At 44.7% G+C, this 24,182-nt stretch overlaps 1 protein-coding gene across 2 annotated transcripts in view; it reads left to right on the top strand.

The window, feature by feature from the left end:
• Positions 1–5,433: 5,433 nt before the first annotated feature.
• MID1 (midline 1) overlaps positions 5,434–24,182 on the top strand; it is a 344,420-nt gene continuing 325,671 nt past the window's right edge. The window contains exon 1 of one of the 2 annotated variants that reach the window (XM_055338679.1): positions 5,434–5,561. The gene's annotated coding sequence lies outside the window, so the exon portion shown is untranslated. The remainder of the gene's footprint in view (positions 5,562–24,182) is intronic. The other variant, XM_055338671.1, reaches the window with a different exon arrangement.

The raw sequence follows: 24,182 nt of genomic DNA, 5'->3' as shown, positions 1-24,182 counted from the left end.
AACAAGATGAGTATGTTGGGGAGAGCTTATTGGCATTAGACACTTGACTTAACATTCCTTGTCTCCATTTTCGCCTTTGTCTAATAAAGACAACATTTGTTTCATTGACTTCAGCTGGTTATGAAGAACTTGGAGAGGAAAAAATTTTAAATGCCGTGTGCTTATATCTTGCTGCAAATTTTTGTCTCCTTTAATTTCGTTATTGTAATCCTTCAAGGTTTTCTTGTATTTTTTCATCCTTGATCTTTTTGTAGCAGGAGGGCAATGTAATTGATAAGCATTTGGCAAATTCAGATGGGAAATGCTATTTTGGATTGTATTTCCATGACCTCTTCAAGAAGTACATATTCTAGTTCTTTTTGAATATTTTATAAGGAGGCCAGTGTAGTGACATTTCTAGCTAATTTCATTTCATTTATGTCACCAATGTATTCACTAGCACCTGTGTGGAAAGCACTGTTAAGGGAACATGAACAATAGGAAAATAGCCAAAATAGGGTCCCTCTTACCTTCTCGGCACTTGCAATCAAGTACCTATGAGTACCTTGCCATTCTGGGATGCTTCTTACAATGTAGAGAGAGCATGGGTCTACACAGTATAGCCCAAGGGTAGCTGCCCAGTTTCGACAATAAAGTCTTATTGGCACCCACCCATGCCCATTCATTTACATATTATCTGTGGCCCTGTGGGACCCCAGCAGCAGAGTGGAGTAGTTGTAGGGAGGGAGACTTACAAGTGGCAAAGGTGAAAATATTGACTCTCTGGTCCTTGGCAGAAAAAGCTTGCTGACTCCTGACCTAGTAGGGTACGCGGTCTTTTGGAAATTTTGGCTTTGGCCTCTGAATTTGCTCTGATTTCTTGTTTCTTAAAATGAAGATCTCCAGTCAGGCAGTGCTCTGAGAATTCCTAGTTTCCAGCTCTCCCATGGTTAATACCACCAACACCAAGTAAAAGTACTGAGTAAAAGTGCTAAGCTGTCAGGATCTAGCCAACGTACAGACTTTTATTTATTTGCTCACTCTGGTTTTCCTACCACATATTGTGTAGCCCATGCGTTCCAGTCCTCTGTTTGTCCCTGTTGGATGTAAGCTGCTTTTTCTTAACGTCATTCCCCCCCCCCTTTCCTTCAAGGTCATTTAGAATTATAATACAATCCTCTGAGGTGTTAGCTATCCAATTTGGCACCATCTGCAAATTAAATCAACTTGTCTTTTATTTCATCACTCGAGTAACTGATAGAAATATTAAGAAGCGCCTGCCTCAGGACATTCTTTTTAAATGTCGCTGTTTCCCTCAAGGTTCAGCCAGCACCACTGATTAATCTCTGAGTCCACCTTTCAGCCAGCACTCTAATGGAAACTGGAGCAGACCAGGAACTCCCAAACTTACGATGCTAGTCATTGCGCCATCAAGGGTATTGACTATGCCCAGCTCACTGAGGCTTGCCTCCAGCCACATGGTTGGCCATATCTGTCATGTCTTCATTTGTCACGGATTCTAGTTCTCACTCTTGCCTTGAACTTCAGCAGGGCTGGAGGACTTGCTGTGGCCAATGAAAGGTGAGCAGAAGTTTGAGTGTCCCTTATGAAGTGAAGTTTCAAAAGGCAGTGCTGCATGATTCACCAAGTCCCCATTTCCCATCTCAGCCACTGTGAAAGCATGTGTTGAAAGGAACCCTTCATCAGCCTGGGCTCCTAAGTGGCTATGAATAGGAGAGCCTTCCCTGTTAATCTGTGTAAATATGTGGCATGAGTGAGAAAAACACCTTTGTTGTTTACAAGCCACCGAGATCGGGGGGTTCCTTGTTACCAGAGCATGACCTTGCCCATCCTGCCCAACACAGCACCATAACATTTACATAGAAAGCTCCACTAAAGCTAGGGACAAATCTTTTTCCGTGTACCCTTTCCTATTTGCATCCTACACAGACCCTTGCCATAAGACCCCTTAAATGCTTCTTGAATGGATATGAACTAAAGATACATTAGTAGATAGATAATGGGCTATAGTATTATGCTTTTCCATCACTTCTTCATATACAGAATTAATGATGAAAATAACTCCTTGTACATCCAGCTTCCCAAGCATCTTCAAAGTGTTTTTGCAATTGAACACGCGCCAGTCCTCCTCAGTTTTTCGAAGGATGTTTCATGATATGACGGATGCATCGAGTTTTACCTTTCCCTGATATTTACCTTATTTGGCTCAGCCCAGGCCCCCCAAGTCTAATCATGGTAAGGCCAGCCTCTGGCCAGTGAGAGCAACCTGCAGTAACTACAGTGAAAGCGCTAGTTCGGACATTTGTCTATGAATATTTCTATATTGACGTGGAACTCCAGTTAAACATTTGTCTATGAATGTTTCTATATTGATGTGGAACTCCAGTTAAACTCCAGAGATCCAGGGAAATGTCAGAGTTTCATATTCCATAATATAGATGTGCACAGCCTTTCCTTGAAGATCATTAGCTCCATGATGGGGGAGACATGCCTAACTTACTCGTGGCTGTTTACCTAGGGCCTAAAAAAATGCCTGGGCTGTAAGAAGCATCAATACATTCATTGGGAATGATTGGGGGCAGGGGACACCTGTTAGTTACTTTCAGTAAATCTGTGAGACGTGTAACCATTGTTTTCACTTTGGAGATGAGGCTTCCGAAAGAACATAAGTGACTTGCCCAAGGTCACACGACCAAGACACGGAACCAGCATGGAAGCACATTCTGACTCAAAGGCATTTGTACTTCCTCAGTGGTGTGGTACACCCAGGGCGCCGTAGAACTAGCAAGTGTTCTGGAGTCTGATGGACCACGCTTGGAATTATGGCTCAACTACTCATTAGTTGTATGTCATCGGGAATTTCTAAAATCTATCCCCTGATGTTTACCTTCAACCACTATGATATTTTCTCCTCTTCAAGTAGGTCTTGTATTTTATTCAGTTTCCCATAAATGCTGTTTTTTTGGCACAGTGTAATTATTCAGCCGTAAGTGCTCTGTCATTGGGGGCTTCTATGGTTAGGTCGGATCCAGGCTGCTTCGTGGCCTTTCCCAAACCATTTCTTGAGGCATCCAAAATGGATTTAGTAGAGGGTTATATTCCTTCTTTGAAATATGCTACTTTGAGATCCAAATTTCGTTTTGACCCTTCCAATTCAATAATTATAGCCTAAGATATTTTGTGTTTAAAACCTAAATGATTGTTTGCTTAGAATTGTAAGAACAAATTTGGAGGCCAGCTTAAGGCACTTAAAGGTTTAGCCTGCCCTAGGAAAAAAAATGCATTCTTTGTCTTGCATCAACATGTTAATAAAGTCTAAAGTTCCTGCATAAACAGAACTTGCTTCAGCGGGAATTATGAGAACATAAAGGGTGCAGGATCGTAAATGGACTCTAGTACTGAAAGCCATTTACCTAGCATGGTACACAGAGTTTTATTTAAGATTAATGAAAACCCAATAAGTAGAAAACACTAATATTCCTGCCAGTGGGGGAGTCGAGATGAGTCTTAACTTGATGCCATAGAAATGTGTGTACTGCGAACAGAAAAATGTGTGCAATATTTGCAATTACATCTTCATAATATTTTATAACCCAAATTCGTATTCAATAAAAATATACTTCCTATCTCATTTTATGATCTTTCTGGAGTCATTTTTGTGGTAAGTTATGACTATAGAAAGAGTATTTTAATCAGTTTGTATATTGCATTTAAACTCTCTGGACAGACGATTATTAAAAATTATATTTGAGCATGGAAAACTGCCATTTTAATGTTCTTCTGTGCCTTTAAGTTGGTTCTACTTTTGGAAATTCTACTGGAGTTAAATTCTAAAGGATCTGAGATTTGGGATCTGCCACAAGCCAATCGTGAGACTTTAGAGCAATCACTGTATCTCTGCGAGTTAGTTTTGTTATCATAAAAAGGAAATAACACACACACTTCACAGTGTTCCTGTGGAGATATGAAGAGAAACTGGATGCAAAAATCTTTGCCTGGTGTAAAATGCTATCCAAAGATTGGTCGCCCGTCCTGACAGTGTGATTTTTGCCCTTCACTGCTCTTAGCAGAAGCTCTTCCTCTTCTTCCCCCCCTCCCCAATTTTCAAGAGTTTATTTGAGCGAACATGGACTGGAATCAGGCAGTGCTAGGAGCGTCCCACCCCCCCCCACCCCCGCTCCCGCAGAAACTCTTGACGATTGGTTTGTGCTGGTGCTGGCTTAGGAGGTATGTAAACATTCTCTCCTCTTTCCTGAGCAGGGGCCTAAAACCCAGCACCGAGCTATTTTTACTAAGATTGACACTACCCAAAGAGCAGTCACCCAGGGGGTGCAAAAAGGGAGGGACAAATGACCCAGCTGAAGATAGCTTTTATTTAGTGGGCAAGCTTCACCTCCAGCCCCCGGGGACTGGGAAGTCTTGGGGGTCTCCGAGTCACAGGAAGACTGCAGTGGAGTTGGTTAGACTTGAAAAGGATTATTACTTTACTTGGTGGTAGATAAATATGGGGGGTGGGGCGAGCCAATTATTAGACAATTGATATGTTACATACTTACATTTAAAAATTATGTTTTGAGCCCATTGTTGGGCCTTCCAGGAGTTCTTTTAAAGATGGATTTTCTTATCTCCTTAAGTCCGGGAAGCTGTTGAAAACAATTTTCCGTGTAATTATGCAAATTCACATGTGTTAGATTTCCTTCCTGAAGCCATCAAATAACGCTTCAATGTGTGGGCTCAGGAGGGTTATTACAGGGAATAAAGAGATGTCATTATGTGTCATTTTGCCCATCAAAAAAATACAGTAGCAATTACTAGCTTGTAAAGGGAGTAAACTCCAAATGATCATATTGCGTTATCTACTAAGGGCCTGGGGAGGTCGAATAACTATTAGTTACTGTGCCCACGTAAGGCATTTGAGCCTTATTTCATGGAGACTTATTCACATTCTCTTCCCATCACCTCTTTCTATTCACTTCTTTGAAAATCATTTCAAGACAAGTTATCCTGGTTTTAAAAACACGGAAGGCAAACAAAACCGTCCTCTACTTTGGTTTTGCTCCCTACTGTGCCTTTGGATAATATGAGGTTGGTCACAGCTCCTGATATAAAATACTCACTGTTGACTCACAGTCCTCCTAGAAGGGCCAATTTCACAGACCGCCAGGATAAAGATGATTTTAATTAAATGGCACAAATCCCTTTGTGCTGCAACCAAACCCTGCGCAGGCTGACGGACTCCCAGCCATTCTGGCATGTATAGAGTTAACCAGGTTACCGGGATTCCTAGTTAACTTCTTTCACCAGGAATGCAATTCATGTTTACCTATATAAGGAAACCTGTTAGGCTGACCTGAGTTTGGCAGATTTTTGCGCTGACTGGGAGGCGTGTAAGCACACAGCCTGGAAAGGGGAGTGATTCGGAGCTGGACAGAGCAAGCTTCCTGAACGCCCCAGCCGTTCAGCTGATCCGAGGCAGCCTGCTTGGAGGACCTACAGGTTTGTCTCTTCCAGATCACAGCTGAGGAACAAAATCCCCCGTCCTGGGAAAAATGGGGAAGCCGGTGAGTCTTACCGATCTCTCTCTGCTCGCTTCAGCTAAGTGCCACGTCTCGCTGCTCTCACCCAGGAAGCAAAGGGAGAGGCGTAGCTCAGCCTCCAACCCCACAGCTCCCTCCCGAACAGACACAGTTCTCCGCAAATACCTCCAGACAACTTTTCCTGCCTGTTTTATACACCAGGAATTCACAGAGGCGATGATTTTAGCACCTTAGCCATTCCAGAGAGCGTTTTTACTAGCCAAGAGTTTGTAGACCATAGTGATGAGCAAACTTTCTCATCTTTGTCGCACTCTGAAACACTGGAAATGAGCCTTGGGGTGCTTTGTGAGAAGGCTGAGTCCCCAAGGAAGTAATAGTAAATCTAAGTGGGTTCTTAAAACCACAGGCAGTGTGATATTCCGCAGAAGTGCAATTTGTCACTAAAAAGGCAGTCTGCAGGTATCGTTTTTCAATCATGCAGCAGCAAAATCCCTGCATCCTGCACATGTAGTAAAGGACAACTTCTGAGACACTGAGGAAAGAAAGAAGCCGGGCTGGGCTCTTTGTTCTAGACAATGTAAAGATCACTCGCGCATTTTGACAAGGAGCGTATGTCTGTTTATATATAAGGCGAGAATGATGAATAAGAGCTTGATGTCAAAGGCATTGCGGTCGATTGAGTTCGAATTTGGCTATACTCTGTGTGTATACAAAAATCTCAGTCTGAATGTAATTAAACATGGAAATGCGAAAGTGTTTGCCAGACTTTCAGGGCAATTGTAGTTAGACGTGGGAGCAGCCAATTAAAAGACGCAGCCCGAGGAAGGAGGAAAGAACTATGCCAGCCGAGTTCGGGGGCATGGGTAAAACTTTGGAAAAGAAAGTCAGTTTTCTTACGGTAGAGCTGTCCGAATGTGATCTGGAATCAGGAATCGTTTTCTTATTTGGAATTATTTTTTATTTAGCTCATGCCAAGGAGGGGGGGTGGTTCTTAATTGAGTTAGCTGGGTTGATCGTGTTGGAGTGATGTGACTGCTCAGCTGTCCGAGTCATACTGTCGTTTCCTGTCATGCACAGCGACTTAATCCTAAAAGTTGGGGGAACAGGATTGTGCTACTGGCTGCGGCAAGTGGCACGAGGACCCGGTTTCCGATTCCTCACGTTTGGAAACCGACCTCCAGAAAAGCAACCGGCGCCAGCAAGCGGGTCTGAGGGGGTGAGCACTTTTTAAACCATTGCTGGCGATCGATCGCCCGTCCTCTGCTCGGGCTACGGTGTCACACAGGGAGTGGCGGCTCCCCGCTCGGAAACACAAAAGCCATGGCCAGTTTTGTTTAGGGCCCTTGACTCGAGAAAGCAGAGCCGTTCGCAGGAACGTAGTTCAAACGGAGCCTGCCCGCCCCAGGAGAGCGAGACCTAGAGGCGCGGATCGCGGGGTGCGGTGGACGTTGTAGTAAATAAAGTTCTTGACAGCAAAAGCCGCAGGACGGAGAGGACTCTGGGCAGACGTTTCGGAGCAGTTCTCTCGGTCGTGCTCAGCAAAAACAGGAGTCCTGTGAGTGCGTCGCTTTCAACGGGCATCAGTAACCCAGGAGACACAGAACCCTTATTGGAAAATACACGGTTAATAACAGATGTTTATACCGGGTTGTCTCACCCCGCGGATGAGATGGCCCCAGGCCAAGTCGGCCAGCGTGTCCGCTGTTCTTCCTGTGAGTTAATATGTACACAGTTATTATATACTAATTACATCAACAGCCAGGGGAATATATAAGCAGAAAGATAGATAGGTCTCCTGGGGTGGGGAGGGCCCCGGGTAAAGGGCGGGAGGTTGGATCTCACGTCTAGTGTTTTCCTGGCCGGTGGCACGCGAGTTCCCGCAGGCCACCAGGGCCCTGACTCCGCAACCTACTGGTCCTTGGCTCCTCGGCTGCTCATTTGGGGGCAATAAGAGGGATGATTGTATTTAACACCTTGGTGTTAATGGAGTTTCAGGAGGATTCCTTCTGGAAGATTAGTTATTTGAGGGTCCGGACTGATCCTGCCGCGCAAGGCAGTAGGTAGGATGCTGTGCTGTCGCATCAGCCCCTCGGAGCCACCACTAGCCTGTTGTGTGGAGGGGACAGCCGCTCGACAGCCTCTTTAGATCTGGGAGACGTTAGGAGGTGTCTGGATTGAAGGAGATTGAAAAGTACTAGGGGAAGAAAAAAGACAAAGAGAAACAGGCCTTGTCAGAGCCTTGCCGTGGTCACCGGCCAGCATGTGTTGTGACTCCCCGAAGGAGTGTAGCGTATGAGGTGTGGTTGGCTGTAGACTGGCCTGGTGGCTGGTTTTTTGGCTGATCAGACTAATGAATATTCTTTCAGGCCAAGATTCAGACCACTGGCTGAGCCCCTGGGAGACAATGAATGGGTCACAGACCTGCCCAGGTGTTGGTCTCTTTTGTCATCTGGGTCATCAAGCTGTGCCTGGGCTGGGGGGTGTCCCCCTGAAGGTTATCTCTGGGCCACGCAGCTCCCTCAGTTTGCCCCACTGCTACATGCAGGTAGGATCCATTTCTTATCTGTGTGATGTGTAAAAGTTAGGAAACTGTCTGACAACCCGGGCCCAGAATGGAGATGGGGCAAGTCAAAGTTCTGCTGTACTGTGTTAACCTAGCCTTGGGGCTAAATGTGAAGGAAGGTGTCCTAACTTTCATTGTCTTCCATGCTGTGGAGGGGATGTCAAGGCCCTCTGTATGTTATCCAGCTTGGCCTCTCGATTCCATAAAGAATTTAAAGAGGTGTGCGTGTGTGTGTGCGCACGTACACGTGCATGCATGTGTTGTTCTGTTCTTAAAGATCTCCGACAAAACTGATGACAAAGTGTTTCCTCATGGGATCCTTTCTAACATTTAGTTATGGTTTATACTTCCCTTTCTCAAACTGCTATCAGGGTGTGTTTGGCTGGGATTCTGCTGCTGCCAGTGTGGCCTAGTCCAGAGGCAATGACATAAAAGAACCTGGTTTCAAAAGTTATTTATTAAATGTAAATTCTTTCCTTGGACACTGTACCAGATTTGTACACAGCATTCCTATCCCTGGTGAACTTTCTCTGGCTTTCTCTGCCTACCATTTGACATCAATTACCTTTTCAAAAACATTTCGCGTTATTAATTCCTGTTACGTTCATTCGGCAAATATTTATTGAGTGCCTTTTGAAGTCCTATGCTAAGTACTCTGGAGGAAAAGCGGGTATATCAGAGACAGATGAATTTAAACCAAATCTTCATGCCACCGATAGCATTTCTGCCAAGAGAAATCTCATTGCCTCTTGAGTGTGCAGCATATGAAATATGAATTGCTACAAACTTACCTGACCACTGACTTGTTCACTGATCATCCTGAGGGACATTCTCTAAGTCACAGCTTCCCAACTGGTGGGCAGAAGTCAGGTAAGGTGCAGGCCATGTTGTTCATGCTTTCAGTGACCAGATGATTTCCGTGTCAGAGCACGTCAGGTAGATGCCAACGAACTTGGTTGCACTTACAAGAAGAAAGATGCCACTTTGCTCCATGCAGAGCATCTGTGAATGACAGCTTGCTGGATGCTACCTCTTTACATGTTGTTAATGTAATTCTTAAGACCATACTTTCTTGGAGGCTTCGGGGATTCCTAGGATGCCACACACACAAAGAGGGGATATTTTCAAAATGCCAAGTACCTCGAGAGCTTTCATACTGGTTTTTAACCACTGGAAATTATTAAGGTTCAAGTTCCAGTGACAGTCCTTATGAGGCAGACGAAGGCAGCTGCTGTTACTTCTAAGGTTGTATATATAAGGCTTAGAACTAGGGAGCATGAATTAATAACTGGTTTGTGTCAGTAGGATTCGCCAAGTATCTAGGGCATTGGCAGAACCAATTTAAAATATATTTATATTTGAAGAAAGGTTAGCTGGGAAGGTGATAGACAAGACTAGGGTTTCTAGTTAAATGTAAAAGTACATTTCCATATTTTAATTAATTGCTTGCAATCACATAGAAGGGAATCTTCTGCGAGTGAACCTTTCAGAGAAATTAAGTTCCTTTATATATTATTGCCAAGGGTTCAGTTAATTTTATTTTTTATTTAAAAGGAAAATAAAAATGGATAGCAGTGCTTTGTGGAAGGTAGCATTTTCAAATATGCGTGGTACTTAATAGCTGGATCTGCGTAAAGAATGGCTCCAACTGCACGTCCTCATGCATTAGCTCTTGTGAGTTGCTCTTCACTTGTCTAAACTTGAGGCAGAAATGAAATTAAGCAGAACCTCCTCAATTTGACAGTTTGAGTTTTAACACGTGACAGAATTGGAATTCTGGTTAAAAAGCCTAAGCCTGGAAATGCTGCATTATTTATAGGTATTGTTCTGCAACGGAGGCCTTGGGTTATTTAAACCACAATTATTCCCCTCCTACCACCCCCACCTCGGGTCTCTAATTGTGCAGTTAGTTAGATCTGTGCTAACACACACCTCATGCATTGCCTCGGGGGAACAAAAGGGTCTATCAGCTCTAGAGAATGGATAACGAGTTCACTGGAACTGCTATGCTTGGTTTAAAGTTAAGACACAAAGCAGTGGATGGTGGGTTTGGTCAAGTCATGTTAAATTTTTCTGGGATTTGGTTTCCTTCATCCATCCATGGAGACACAAATACGCATGTCATTGGACAGTTAGGAGTGTTGAGAAGGGTGGTATCCGCGAAAGCACCTGGCACAATTCTGGACATGAGGCCAGTTGATAAACAGTCATTGGATCTGAGATGGATGTCTTCAAGGACACAATTAAGGGACAGAGGAAGAAGTACCACACACACACACCACACACACACACACACTGGCGGCCTGGATGTAATGTCGCCCACTCGGCCGCCTAAGCTTTGCTTTTCAGAGAACATTTTTGCGTCTGAGAGTCTTACTCTCAAGCCCCCTGCCTTCTGTAGCAATCTATGTGATCTCAGACATAAGCTTCCTCCTTTCAAGGTGTTTTCCAAAAAGTAACGTGCTTTAGAAACACATGGTCACTTCATAACTTCATACTTCACTCATTTGACAGCTTGAAAGCTTTTCCAACAGCAGTGGCGGGACACTGGGCCAGTGAATTCATTGCTCGAAGCCTCTGGTTTTATGAACAACAGGTTAGAACATTTCCCTGCCTTCAATCCGTAACAACAGTTCTCCAGGGGGTCTTGAGGATGGACCTCTCAAGGTGTTATGCCCCCGAAAGTTACCCCCAGACCCCGCTCTCTTTCTCCACTCCCCACCTAACACATCCCTCTGCTTTTTGGTAGAGACTCAAAGATAGTAGAGAAGCTCTCTTAAAGGAAATGTATTTTGGCACAGAGCGTCATAGCATGGTACGCAAAGGCACACACGCAGCAGGTCCCAACTGACAAGTGATTTAGAGAAGTTGAAATCTTAAAAAGTTTATCTTATATTTTCCGCATATGTGCATACAGGAGGAACATAGGATTTATTTTTTAAAAATTGGTCTAAGTATGCCTAAAAGAGTTCTTTCAGTAAATGTAGCATGACATATTTAAATGCTAAGAAAACATTGTTTTATACTCTAACTGGAAGAATTTTTTTTTCTTGGTGTTGTATCTTATCTCAAGTTCAATGAAAATAAGTGAGAAATAGAGGATCTATACTTTTTAAATTTTTATTTTAACTCCAGTTAGTGAATATACAGTGTTATATTAGTTTCAGATGTACAGTATAATAATTTAGCTCTTCTCTACGTCACCCAGTGCTCATCATGATAGGGTTCTACACTTTGATCAAGCCACTGCTGTGGACTGGATTCTGTGGTCCTCCCCACTCCCAGAACCACATCAGAACTATAATCTTTCCTCACGTGGTCCTCCCTGGGAATGGACTTGTCTATTCACACCCACAGGAATATCTACCAAGTTGCTACACTTCGCAGTGAGCTAATTCTTTAGCCTTTCTAACACATGTCCACAAATGCATTTAGAACCAGCATGCTTGGTGGATTCCATAGATCTCCTGGGTACCTGTCCAGGCAACTTTCCTCCAGTCCCCCCTGAGCCATGAGAGGATCTTCCTCTGGCCTGGGGGGAATCCCTTCCTCCTTTCCATTTCTTTGATAGGCTTTGCCAGGTACATGACTTCTCCTTTCCTAATGGGTGCATCTTATTTCAAATAATGTCTAGACCTCAAAAGAAGTGAAAACAGTATGAACTTCTATGTTCATGGGCAGGCAAGGCAATTATAGCATGAGTGCAGTCTAGGCAGCAACAAGTGTAGGATACATCCTGATACCAGCTATGCCGAATCCGAAAGAATTCCCCCCTGAGAACTCATGAAATACAGTATGACTCCCCCATCACACAGGGATGCCTAATATCCCAGAGATAGAGAATGATTTCATTACCTTTTCTTTTAAGATTTTATTTACTTATTCATGAGAGACACAGAGAGAGGCAGAGACACAAGCAGAAGGAGAAGAAGGCTCCCTCCGGGGAGCCTGATGCGGGACTCGATCCCAGGACCTCAGGATCACTCCCTGAGCTGAAGGCAGACGCTCAACCACTGAGCCATCCAGGCACCCCAATTTCATTACCTTTTAAGGCATCAAGAGTGTTCTAGTAGAAACGAATGGATCTAGACAGAGCGACACCTGTAATCACCATATTTACTGCTTTGGCATGGATTTCTTTCCAATTAAAACCAAGTAAGAGAACAAGATCCAGTGACATTGGGACAAGCAGTGGGATAAGGATGAAGAGGCAGGAATGGAGAGAGGACAAGGAAAGAGAAAAACAAAAGAGAAGCTCAACATCCACTGAACAATATTTATCAAAGTCCTGTGCTGAGCCGGGCATCGCCCTACATGCTCAGACTAAAGCAGAGCATGCGCTCACCTAGAGAGCAGTCTAGTGTAGGAGGCAAAAACATTGATGCAATGTCCCACAAACCAGGGTAAAGGTGCGCCTGGAGCGAAAGCTAGGAAGTATAGCTATGCACTGCTGCGAGATTGTACTGGGTGAGGGGGGTCCTTTAGCTAATTGGGAAGGAAGTCAGAGAAAGCTTCCCCAAGAGAGGGCTGCTTATACTGAGAGCCAGTAGGAAGGATGGGAGTCAGTGTGCTTGGAGAGGAAATGGCCAGATTGTATGAGGGAGTTTTCAATGAGGGATGCCATTTGTCTTTTGGAAAGGCCACGTGGGTAGCAACATAGAGAAGAAATAATGGGGTGTCAGACTGAATGTGGGTGAACCAAACAGGAACCTAGGAGAGGGGCCTGGGAAGAGGTGTGGCTGTTTCCAAGACGAAAGAGACAGGAAGGGCAATGAATGGGGACGTGGGTGATGGGGAGGGACCAGGAGGCATCAAGGCAGACTCCCAGGAAGTTCGTTCACCTAACTGGAGGGATAGTGGTATCATTAATGACTCAGGGAACAATAAAGGTGACCTGGTTTGGGGGTAGGGCGGGGAATCTTTTGTAGCCTGCTGGAGTGGAAAACGCACGAGCTTTGGAGCTGAAAGTCCTGCTGTGGGTTTAAGTCCTGGCTCATCCATTGACTGGCCGTGTGATGCAAAGTTTCTCTGAGCCTCCGTTCTCCCATCTGGAAAAAAAAAGGCCATAAACACCCACCTCCCAGGGTTGCTGGGACGATCAAAATAACTTCATATATGGTCAGAGGTCCTACATCCAAGAGTTACTATCGTTACTCCACAAATTCACCAGCAGGGAAGCCTGGAGAAGGAAGGGCTGTTTTCAATAAGTTGCTGGGGGTGAGGGAGGAGGGTGGTGTGTGAGAATCTGGACAGCTGAGATCTCAACGCCCAGTGCGTTTACCCGAGCGAAGTTTTTCTCGTGGTTGATAATGTACAGGACGGCCGTCCGCTTCAGTCGTCTGGGGGAGTACCTCTGCTTTCATCCCGTCCTCCTCTCCTCCTCTCCCTCAGCCCGGATTAAGGGATCCCACATAGGAACGAGCTACATTATTTTTCTCAGCCGAGATCCCTTATCACTTGTAAGAGGACTATAGGATTTAGGAAAATGTAACCCGAGAGTTTGCACTAACAGATGAGCACACTCGATTAACTTCACACTCCCCGTAGTGTTTGGGCGAAGGTTTTACCATTCTGTTTTTCTAGCGTCAACTTAGCCAGAGCCTTTTATATGACATGTGTAATTCCACTGCCCTTGAGTGACCTCAGCGAATTCCTTTCTGGCTTCCAAACATGCTCTCATTAAAGGGAGCCATTAGGCAGCGAAGCTGCGGCCATCGGGTTAGGCGAACCTTGTAATGGGCAGGTGAAGGGGGGAGAGGGTTAAGCCCCGTGGAATCCAGGTATTAGCTCCCCTCCCTGCAGGTGTTCTGGAATTGGAGGATGCAAGTCGCTACCAAAATTCCCCCCCACCACCACCCCATTGCCTTGTTCCACTTCTTTCCCTTTGTCCCTGGCGCACCCCGTTAAGTCTCTTTACTTCTTTTTTTTTTTTTTTTTTTAGTCTCTTTACTTCTGAGCCACATTGCTCTCTCTGAATTATCGAGAAGAGGAAGTTTCCTACCAAAACCATTCAGCTGTTTTTCCCAAGCAAGGAATACTCATTTTCCTCCAGAGAATGGTGCGGGAGAGACTGACAGGCTCCCCGTTTGGCCGTTTCACTTGTGTTGTGTTTGGGTAGGAGACGGTGAAGCGTTTGTATGAACTTTCAGATAAGCAGCCTGGTTCTCCATCCGGATACTTGAGATTCGACCGCATACGCGCGGCCTGAGAGCCAGGCATGTGGGAGGCGCGGAGTAGGAGGTGGAGTGGAAGCTGTTACCCGAAGCAGAAACCTAAGGCGTGTTTTTCAGAGCTTGCTCTTTCCACCACCTTCCCCTGCCTTCGTATGTCTTTGTCTGTGTGACCCACTTTGGTGCTGATGCATTTCAGGATAGAAGGGCAGTTTGAAAAGGCAGTTCTAAATCCGAATTGTAGCGCCAGAGGGCCTGCCAGGTGGCTTCGTAAAGACTCGCTTGGCTTCAGCGGCGTGGCCCAAGTTCAAGGCAGGAGCATCCCACAGAAGCTGGCCATTAGCACATGGGCAAGTGGCCGCTTGGCGTCTGGAGGGTTGAGAATTCATGACACAGTCTCAGGAAGCCAGAGCTAGAAGGGGTCGCAGCAGAGAAAGAGTTCGCTTTGCCCACGAATGCGGTCACCTGCCAATAAATACTTTGCCAACAGTTCAAAGAATACGCAGGGGACCTGGGAGAATGATCCCGAATGCAGGTCGCAGCAAACAGAATACACATCAAACGTTACCATGAGTGAAAAACTCCAAGAACTTCTGTTTTCAAGCCCCCAAACAAAGTTCTTGCAGAGATAAAGATGTGAGCTTTGCACACCATCGGGCTTTCTGGGCTGTTTATCCTGCTCAGAAAGACCGAAAATGAGGAGGAGGAAGGCCTCTGCCAACAAGATTGTAGGTCATAAATTAGTTAATAAAATCTGTCCTGTGTTATCTCCGAAACAGCCTATTTTATATATACTTGTCCATTTGATTTATTTGTTTCTCTGCTTACTCCAGGCTGTATTTTGGTAGCGTAAGTCAATATATGAGTTTCAGATTATACAAAAGTTTATTTATAAATGACCTGTCTTCTGTGGAGGAAATAGAGTGTGGGGTGTGTGTGTGTGTGTGTGTGTGTGTGTGTGTGTGTGTGTGTTGTATATAATTTATTGCTGTTGATCAGGAATTAACTCTGGATTTCAATATATGACACTAGTGATTCCAATTAAACATGTGTATTGTTATCTGCCAAAATATATTTATTTTTATCATAATCTTCATTTTTATTGCCGCTTCCAAGAACTCTTAGGGGCTTATAGAGTTCCAGTAGATTATTTCCACTTAGGAGCGTGAGTACATCCAGTTCTCATTTTGTGTCCTAGAGTCACTCTCAGTGATAAAGCAACACTCTATGTATCTACATTCATTTCTCTACGTATTACATACACGCACATGTATGTGTATGCACATGTATGTGTCCATTTGAAAGTTTCTCTATATGTTAAGGAGGGTAAGCTGTAGCCATTGTCTACCAGTTTTTTTCAAAGTCAGATGCAAGGTATAAAAAAGAAAGTGTTGCAACTTTTTAAGACCCAGTACAATTATTTAGAAGATAAGCGGAAGTCCAAAGAGGTCAGGGGACAGGAGGTGGGGAAGACAGGAAAAAGGGGAAAGGAAAGAAGAGAGAAGCAGGAGATGAGAGAGGAAGGGAGATCCCAAAGCAACAAAAATCTACTCTCTCCTCCCCAGCCAAGCGCACTCTCCCTGTAGAGACAAAAGCCCAGCACACAAACAGGCGGAGGACTCAGGGACTGAGAAAAGAAGAAAGAAGGGACAGGGTGCAGATTGCTAGAAAGTGCCCAAGACCAAAAGAGAGAGACAGAGGACAAAGGGTGAGAACGAAATAGCAGGGGACTCGCTTGCACAGGGAAAGCAGAAGAGCCAAACAGAAACACAGAAGAAAATAGGAAATGAGGGGGTCCCGTGGAAAGCCGGGCAGGCGTGGAATGAGACAGAAGTGGTCGCTGCGCTTGTCGGTGGGTGGCAAAGATGACAGTGTTCTCTAGGTATCTTGACGAAAGGAGGACCGGACAGCACGGAAACGAAGGTGGGCAAGAAGCCAGCAAGGGGAGGGTGAGAGCACCCACAGGGAGTGCTGGAGCCCACGTGAGGGGGCAGCCAGCGAAGCGCCAGGTCCCAGCGAGCGGCCACCACGCTCATGCCCTGCGGGGATTCTTCCCGGTGCGACTGAGCTGAGCCCCGAGGACAGCCCGGCCGGCCTCATCTTCGTAATCAGCCCGATGCTGCGGTAGTAGCGTGGGCGCGACTTACTTCGTGAATGTCCCTACTCAGGAAGAGTGGGGTGGCAGGACGCCCCGGCTTGCAAGCGGGGAGGTGCTCCCGAGGAGGTCCCCTCGTCCTGAGCCAGGCAAGCGATTGCTCTGGGGCAGTGCATGAGAGCTTGGTGGCCTGAAGAGCCAGTCCTCCAGATGCCTTCCATAGTCCCGGGAGTCCTTTCTTGAGCAGCAGTACCTGGCTTAATACTTATGCAACACTTTGGATTTGGGAAGGGGAGTGGGCGGGAGAGGCTGTCGTGTCTGAATCCACGTCCACTGCCACGCTTCGCCCGAGTCCCCAGCGCCCGAGCCTGTAACCGCCAGGCCTAGAGCCTGCGCGTGAGATTCCCAGCCCAGCCGCTCGGGGGTTTGGACTTGCTCGTTGATTTTTTTTACTGTGATTTCGCTCATAAGAACTTCTGTTTGCAATTCAGCAACCCGGGGAATTGTTTTTATGGCAAGTTCGGAACCTAGAGTCAGTCACACATTTCAAGGCCTGGGTCAGGAAACGAGTTTGACGTGTGAACAGTGTGACGTTAATTCTTACCTGCAGCGCAGAGTGATGCTCAGAGTGGGCAGGGAGCGCTCACTGGTCGGTGACTCAACGGGTCGCAGCTGCGTTTAAAACTCCAGTGGGCAGTTCCGAAGATGGCAAGCTTTACGTTGAAACAGTGCCAGTGCGTCTCCATTAGTGCCCAGGGTAGAATACAAGCATCTGCTTGCTTTTATTGCCCATGTGTTCCTTAAGATGGTCTGTTTCTTTATGACGTAAATCACTGCAATCAACTATTTTTAAAGTCTCTTTTAGTGTTTCCCTGAAATGATCACTCTTTACAATAGTTTAATAGATAATTGGCCTTTAGGTACATGAAAAAATAATGCAGATCACATTTTCTACTTTCCTGACCTTTTTCAAGGATGACATTATGACCAGAGTACCCTGGCCCCACCGTGGAAGTTGTTGTCTTTGGAGGCTGTGGGAATCATAGGTCCACGTTAGTGCGTCAGGGCAAAGGATACCTCACGTTTCCGTTTGCTGAATGTGGGACAGTCGACCTGCTGACTTTTGCTCACTAACCATAGCTTTGTGGATTTGCCCACTTCAGTTTGCCCTGCAAGGGTTTGCTGTATCTTTCCCTGCATATTTACTTTACCCTGGTTGTTGCTGGACTGTCTGTTTGCCCTGCAGGCTGTGTGCACATCCACACAGAAGAGCTTAAGGGCAGTAAGGACCGTCACTTTAGTTCCAACGGACTGGCTGCATTCCAGGGCCTCTTGTTGAAAACTTTATCTTTTATGGCAAGTAAGGATTTGAAGCCAATGGGACTGCCCAAGAAAATGAGAGCCATGAAACCAAGGCTGTTCCTATGGGAAAAACAAAACCCATCAATTATGATTCCAGATTTGAGAAAAGATTGGCATAAGGTACAATGGATAGTAAAATGGCTCTCCTAGCCCACTGGTTAGAAAAGCTCAGGAGGACATATCTATACACACTGGGTCCTATAACTCGTAGAGTGTTACAGAATAGACCATCTGGAAGAGTACTCCCATGGTATTCCGTAAAATACGGCTCTTACTCAGATCCTTGGATTGCATGCAGTGGGGAAGCTTCCATGGAATTCCCTAGGGAAGGATATTGGAAGATGATAATTTAAGTATTGTGAGAGTTCCTGAAACGTGCCCAAGAATTAAGACAAGGACTAATTGGGAACTCTGAGAGACCAAACAGAACAAATGTGGAAATGTTAGCTTGTAATGATTTCTTTCCACTCAACATCTATATGTTTCTTGCTCTCTCTGTGTTCCAAACACTGACTTTATGAAAATGGAAGGGAGGAAATGAGTGTGTGCCACAGGGAAGAAAGTAGGGGTCGAGAGGGAAATGCCCACTGCCTCATGATTGGGGAGAGAAAGAGAATAGGAGAATGGGCTGGAGAAAATCTGGGATCATATGGACTGGTTACTACAGTGTGGCATTTAAGACTTAATCTGCAAGTCACAAGTAGGAGTGTGAGTAAGGGAGATAAATTGCAGTCTAAATTAATTTTATTTAATTAGTCGAAAAGGGGCACCTGGGTGGCTCAGTGGTTGAGTGTCTGCCTTGGGCTCAGGTTGTGATACCAGGGTCCCGGGATCAAGTCTCGCATTGGGCTCCTCATGGAGAGCCTGCTTCTCCCTCTGCCTGTGTCTCTGCCTCTGTCTCTCGGTGTCTCTCATGAATAAATAAATAAAATCTTAAAATAATTAGTTGAAAAGACTAGCTGAGTGGTCTTCAAACTTTTCTGATATTTCTAAGTATCCTCTCTCTCTCTCTCACACACACACACACACACACACAAAATGCAAATTATCGCTCCATAAATTAACCAAAATAAAATTAATGTGTATGTGTTCCTTCCCACCGCAGCTAACGAAGGATGTTTTCCCAGCCTGCAGTTTCCTACAGCCACCATCACTAGCTGTTGATGCCCTCTAAAGCTGTGCAGAATGCAACAGAGGTTAGGAGAGCAAATTTTTGAACCATGCAGGCCTGGATTAGAATCTCTGCCATGCATGCTGCTTGCTGGCTGGACTTCCCACTCCTAACACTTAACTCCCTGACCTTGGCTTCTCTTGCCACCTGCCTCTCAGGGTCATTTGCTAAGAGTAAATCAGGAGACGTAAATGCAGTGTTCTGCACACAGTTTAAGTGCTCAGTAAATGCTGGCTAGTATCATCCCTGCTAAGTTCCTTGAGAGTGATAGCCTGATATTTGATAAACATGTGAGCTATAGAACTGTCACTCTGTAGGACAAATCGTGCAGAACACACTGCCCCTGGGTGAAAGGGTACCCACTAAAAAGTTTTTGAATTTGTTAGTTAATACTGCTTTTACTCCAGATCACTCAAGGGGCGCCTGGCTGGCTCAGTCGGTAGAGCATACACATGACTCTTGATCTGGGGGTTCTAAGTTTGAGCCCCACATGAGTGCAGAGATTACTTAAAGATAAAATTTTAAAAAAAAGAAGCATTTGGACTTCCTTCAGAGGTCTTTGGACTTAAGCAGGACTTGGGATCTTTCTGTTAAGAGAGATAACGAAAGGGGTTGGTAGCATGTCGAGACAGTGGCTTACCACAGCTGATTTTCTATCACCCTGTCCATTCGGCTCACAATGGACAGCTTTATACCTTTAAAGGATCTTTCTGAGACTAGATTAGCCTGAAGTTCTGCATCTAAAACATTGCTCAAATAAATTTGGACTAATGTTACTAAAATATTCAAGTGATTGCAGGCAACCGTTGTAACGTATGTTGGCTCAAAACTAGCTTTTAAGAATTTTGCCTGGAGACAAATTCTCTGTGAAATGCTTGAACAAATTAAACACAAAGTTAAAATTTGTTTGGAAGATGATGTTTTTTTTACCCAGACTGGTTTTGTATTCCTTCTTGGATCAGAAACATGTTAGTCCTTTTAGAAATACACGTCCTGTAGACACATTTCAAGAGGGCAAAAAAAAACCCTAATCGACAACCAAATCCCAGTTCTATAAATATGCAAAAATGGCAGCAATGTTGAACGAAAAAATTAATATCTATAGCCCTTTCTCCTTCCTGTCACTCCCAAGGAACCATTCTTTGGAAAACCATGTTGAATTTATCCTAAGATTATTAATAATTGTAGAAGTTTTCCAAAGTACTTAGTTGCTAAAGTCTACTCATCATAAACACTTAATTTTACTTTTTCCTCCTCTTAGATTCCGAGGTATAGATGAATGATTTCTTTGCTTGTTTTACTCAAAAGCAGATTACAAAACTTGTATCCCTCTGTTAACGTTTCCTAACCTGCTGAGGAAAACACTTAGAGGCTCCTGTCCTTCACATGAGCTGTACGAAAATGAAAGAGCACAGTTGTCTTATCTTAGATCCTTGCTAAGCTATCTTAGATCCCTGGGCATAGATGTGTTTTCTGCCTTCACGCATATCAGATCCTTCGAGAGTGCTTATTTGTCATAATACCTTGCTGCGGAAGTGTCTGTTACTCCCAATCTTACAGAACAACCAACAGGGCAGGGAAACCTAAAAGATCAATCCCGAAGGGCTTGAGGCATCCCTACCTTAATGCCAGAATTTGGATCATCTGGTGAGACTGTGTAATTTGGGTTCTTAACTGGAAAATCGGTGCTGGAAGCAGGAGCTGGGGACCGCCTGCTCATCTGGCTGGATATCCGTTGCCTCCTTTCTCCTTTATTGTTCCACGAGGGACTCTTCTGAAATTAGCTTTTCCCACATGCACACAGAAATAATGGTGATAGTAAAAATGGTTTGGGGTCTGTGCAGTAGCACCAAAGACGCAATTTAGTTGGTTGGTGTTGTCCATTCAGCGGTTTTTGTGAACCTATTGTGTTCGGGGAAATCTGCTGGATACTTAAGGAGAGCCAGAATATTTTCAGTAATCCAGCATGTTCTACAACCTTAAAGTGCACTGTGTAGTGGAGGACCAAGCAACTCTAATATAAAACACAAGCCATTCATTTGTTCAACAACCATTTATTAGGCACCTATTTATTAGGCTATGGAGACACACATTTCCTGCCCTCAAGGAAATTACAGTTTGATAAAGAATTTTAAATAGGTGCTAAGTAGAAGCACAAACTTCACATTTTCATTAGAAACATAACTTAAGTACAGCATGTGTGAAGAAAGCTATGATCTGCTGAATGTCAGAAATAACAACTCTGGCTCATACATATATCAAGGTTGGCCTCATAAAGACCGTGTAATTGACGGAAAAGGACTGAAACTGTTCTGTTGGCTCGTTTTTCTTTTAACTCATTTGCAAGCCACGACTTACATTCCCATTGTCTACTGGAAAGAGTCCTCAGATAGTCAAAGACAGCACTGAAGCCTGAGTGAGCTTCAGCGTCTCCAGGAGAGAGCCAGTAAAAGGACAGATGGCCGGGCCCCCGCCGACGTTCTGGGCCTACAGATCGCAGTGGGCAGGGGGTGTCCCGAGTCTGCATTTCTCCCGGGTCTGCCCATGCTGCAGCCGCTGCTGGTCCCAAGACCCTGTTTTGAGTAGCACCGGTTTCAGATACCCACAGGGGTGGCGACACCTCCTCAATTGAGAGTGAAAGGTGATGGGGAAAAGCCAATGGCCCATTCTCGTGTAGTAATGAAACCCATTGTTTCCTGGGGCCCCTGGGTGGCTCAGTCAGTTAAGCGTCTGCCTTCAGCTCAGGTCATGATCCCAGGGTCTCGGGATCGAGACCCGCATCAGGCTCCCTGCTTGGTCAGGAGTCTGCTGGGCCCTCTGCCCCTCCCCTGCTCATGCTCTCTCTCTCTCTCAGATAAAATCTTTTAAAATTTTTTCTAAAACCAAGATACGTTCTTCCTTGCACCATTCAGGACCTCAGAACTTGACTGGCAGGGCTTTAGACTTGAGGAATTGTAATTCTCGAAACTAGCTCAATGCTCTCTGGTCAGTATAGTCAACTTGTCAACCACGCAGCTGTATAATCCCCGGGGGCCTGATTAAAAGGGTTTGTTTGCTGTGGTCCCAGAACTTTTGGGTTTCCTATTCCCATACGCCCCCAGGAGCATGATTAAATGTTGTTCGCGTGTTCGCACTCCGCCATCCCTGATCACTTGCCCATGCCCTGAGACAGTTTCAAGTTTTGAGTGAAGAAGCCACACAAGACCTTTATGGAGGGAGGCTGTGGCAAGGACAGATGGTGGGATGTGAGCTCGTAATATCCCTAAGAGGCAAGTAAATCCTGTCCCTTCTTCCATGATGAGAAACACCCTGTCTTTGGTTGTTTCCATCTGTAATTTTACTGGTGCAGCATGTTATGGTGAGAGCAATAAATGGTGAGACAGAAGAAGTGATTTGATTTCTTGTCCTCACTCAGCCCACACTGCCTGTCCTGTGACTCATGACCCTTTGGGATCAGCTAAGTGCTCTAGTATGGACTTTATGGATCTCTCAAGGGAGAACGCAAGATGGCAGGGAAGTTTTAAAGAGCGCCTTCCATGACATCATTTGTTATCAAGGGTTTCTGTGATAATGTTAAAAAGCTGATTTTGAGGGCAGCCCTGGTGGCTCGGCAGTTTAGCGCCACCTTCAGCCCAGGGCCTGATCCTGGAGACCCGGGATCGAGTCCCACGTCGGGCTCCCTGCATGGAGCCTGCTTCTCCCCTCTGCCTTTGTCTCTGCCTCTCTCTCTCCTCTCTGTGTATTTTCATGAATAAATAAATAAAATCTTTTTTTAAAAAAGCTGATTTTGAAATAGGCACAATGGGAATTTTTTTAAAGTAGCAAATATGAAATCCCCATAGCCCAGAAATTGTACTCTTGGAAGACACTTATCCCAGAGAAATGAAATGTTCACATAAAAACCTGTATATGAATATTCATAGAAGCTCTATTCATGTTAGCCTGAACCTGGAAAGAACCCAAATTTCCTTCAACAAGTAGAGAGTTAAAGAAACTATGTTATGTCTACACCGTGGAATACCACACAGCCATAAAAGGAATGAACCATTGATACATTCAGCAGCCTGAAGGAATCTGTGGGAAATTCGGAGTCAAAAAATCCAATGTACTGTATGACTCCACTTACATAATGGAACATATACATACCACACACACACACACACACACATAATCCAGTACACATAAAAGTGGGGAAATCTGCATAAGATCAGTAGATTATATCAATGTCAATATAGTGGTTGTGATATTATACTATAGTTTTACAAATTGTTACCATAGGAGGATATTAGGCGAAGGGTACAGGGGATTTCTTTGTGCTATTTCTTACAACTGCATGTGACTCTACAATAATCACAATAGAAATTCCAATTTTAAAAAGTTTTTTTAAAAAAAGGTAATACAGAACTCTTTTGTGTGAGTCACCCCCTGGTAACCAAAAATTGGTAGTGTTAAGATTTAAAATGTCAAGTTGAACTCAAGTAGTTATTACTAATTATTCATTGACAGATTTTTCTCTCCTACTTTTGTAGACTTTGTGAAAGTAAGCCATCAAACAGACATGAAAAAAATAAAATAAAGAATGATCTTCTAGGGGGCAGCCCGGGTGGCTCAGCGGTTTAGCGCCGCCTTTGGCCCAGGGCATGATCCTGGAGACCCGGGATCGAATCCCACATCGGGCTCCCTGCATGGAGCCTGCTTCTCCCTCTGCCTGTGTCTCTGCCTCTCTTTCTCTGTGTGTCTCTCATGAATAAATAAATAAAATCTTTTTTAAAAATGATCTTCTACAGCAGGGATTGGCAAACTGTGGCCCATGGGCCAAGTCCACGTCGCCACCTGCTTTTGTACAGCCCATGAGCTCAGGATGGATTTTACATTTTTTAATTTGAAAAAGATTCAAAGGAAAAATAATATATTGTGACAAGTGAAAACTATGTGAAATTCAAAATTGTCTCCATAAATAGTTTTATTGGCACACGGCCACACTCATTCATTTATGTATTGTCTGTGGCCACTTGTGGGCTACAACACAAAGCTGAGTAGTTGCAACAGAGAGTGTCTGACTCATGCAGCCTAAAACATTGATGATCCCACCCTTTACAGGAAAAGTTTGTCCACCTCTGTGCTAGAGGGATAATTGCCCGGGATTTGCTAGTCTGTGACGGCTTCCCATTGTCACTTGAGTTTCCTCAGGTAGTCCAGACAAGAGACATGTGGTTTCCAGGCCTTCCCTGAGAAAAATGAGGAAAATAATGCTAATGGTTCACAACATAAACTCTATAGGAAA

The sequence above is a fragment of the Nyctereutes procyonoides genome, unplaced genomic scaffold (genome assembly GCF_905146905.1).
Source record: "Nyctereutes procyonoides isolate TBG_1078 unplaced genomic scaffold, NYPRO_anot_genome, whole genome shotgun sequence".
NCBI classification, from domain to species: Eukaryota; Metazoa; Chordata; class Mammalia; order Carnivora; family Canidae; genus Nyctereutes; species Nyctereutes procyonoides.
Note: the sequence above shows the minus strand (reverse complement) of the source record. Positions and strands in the feature narration are given on the sequence as shown.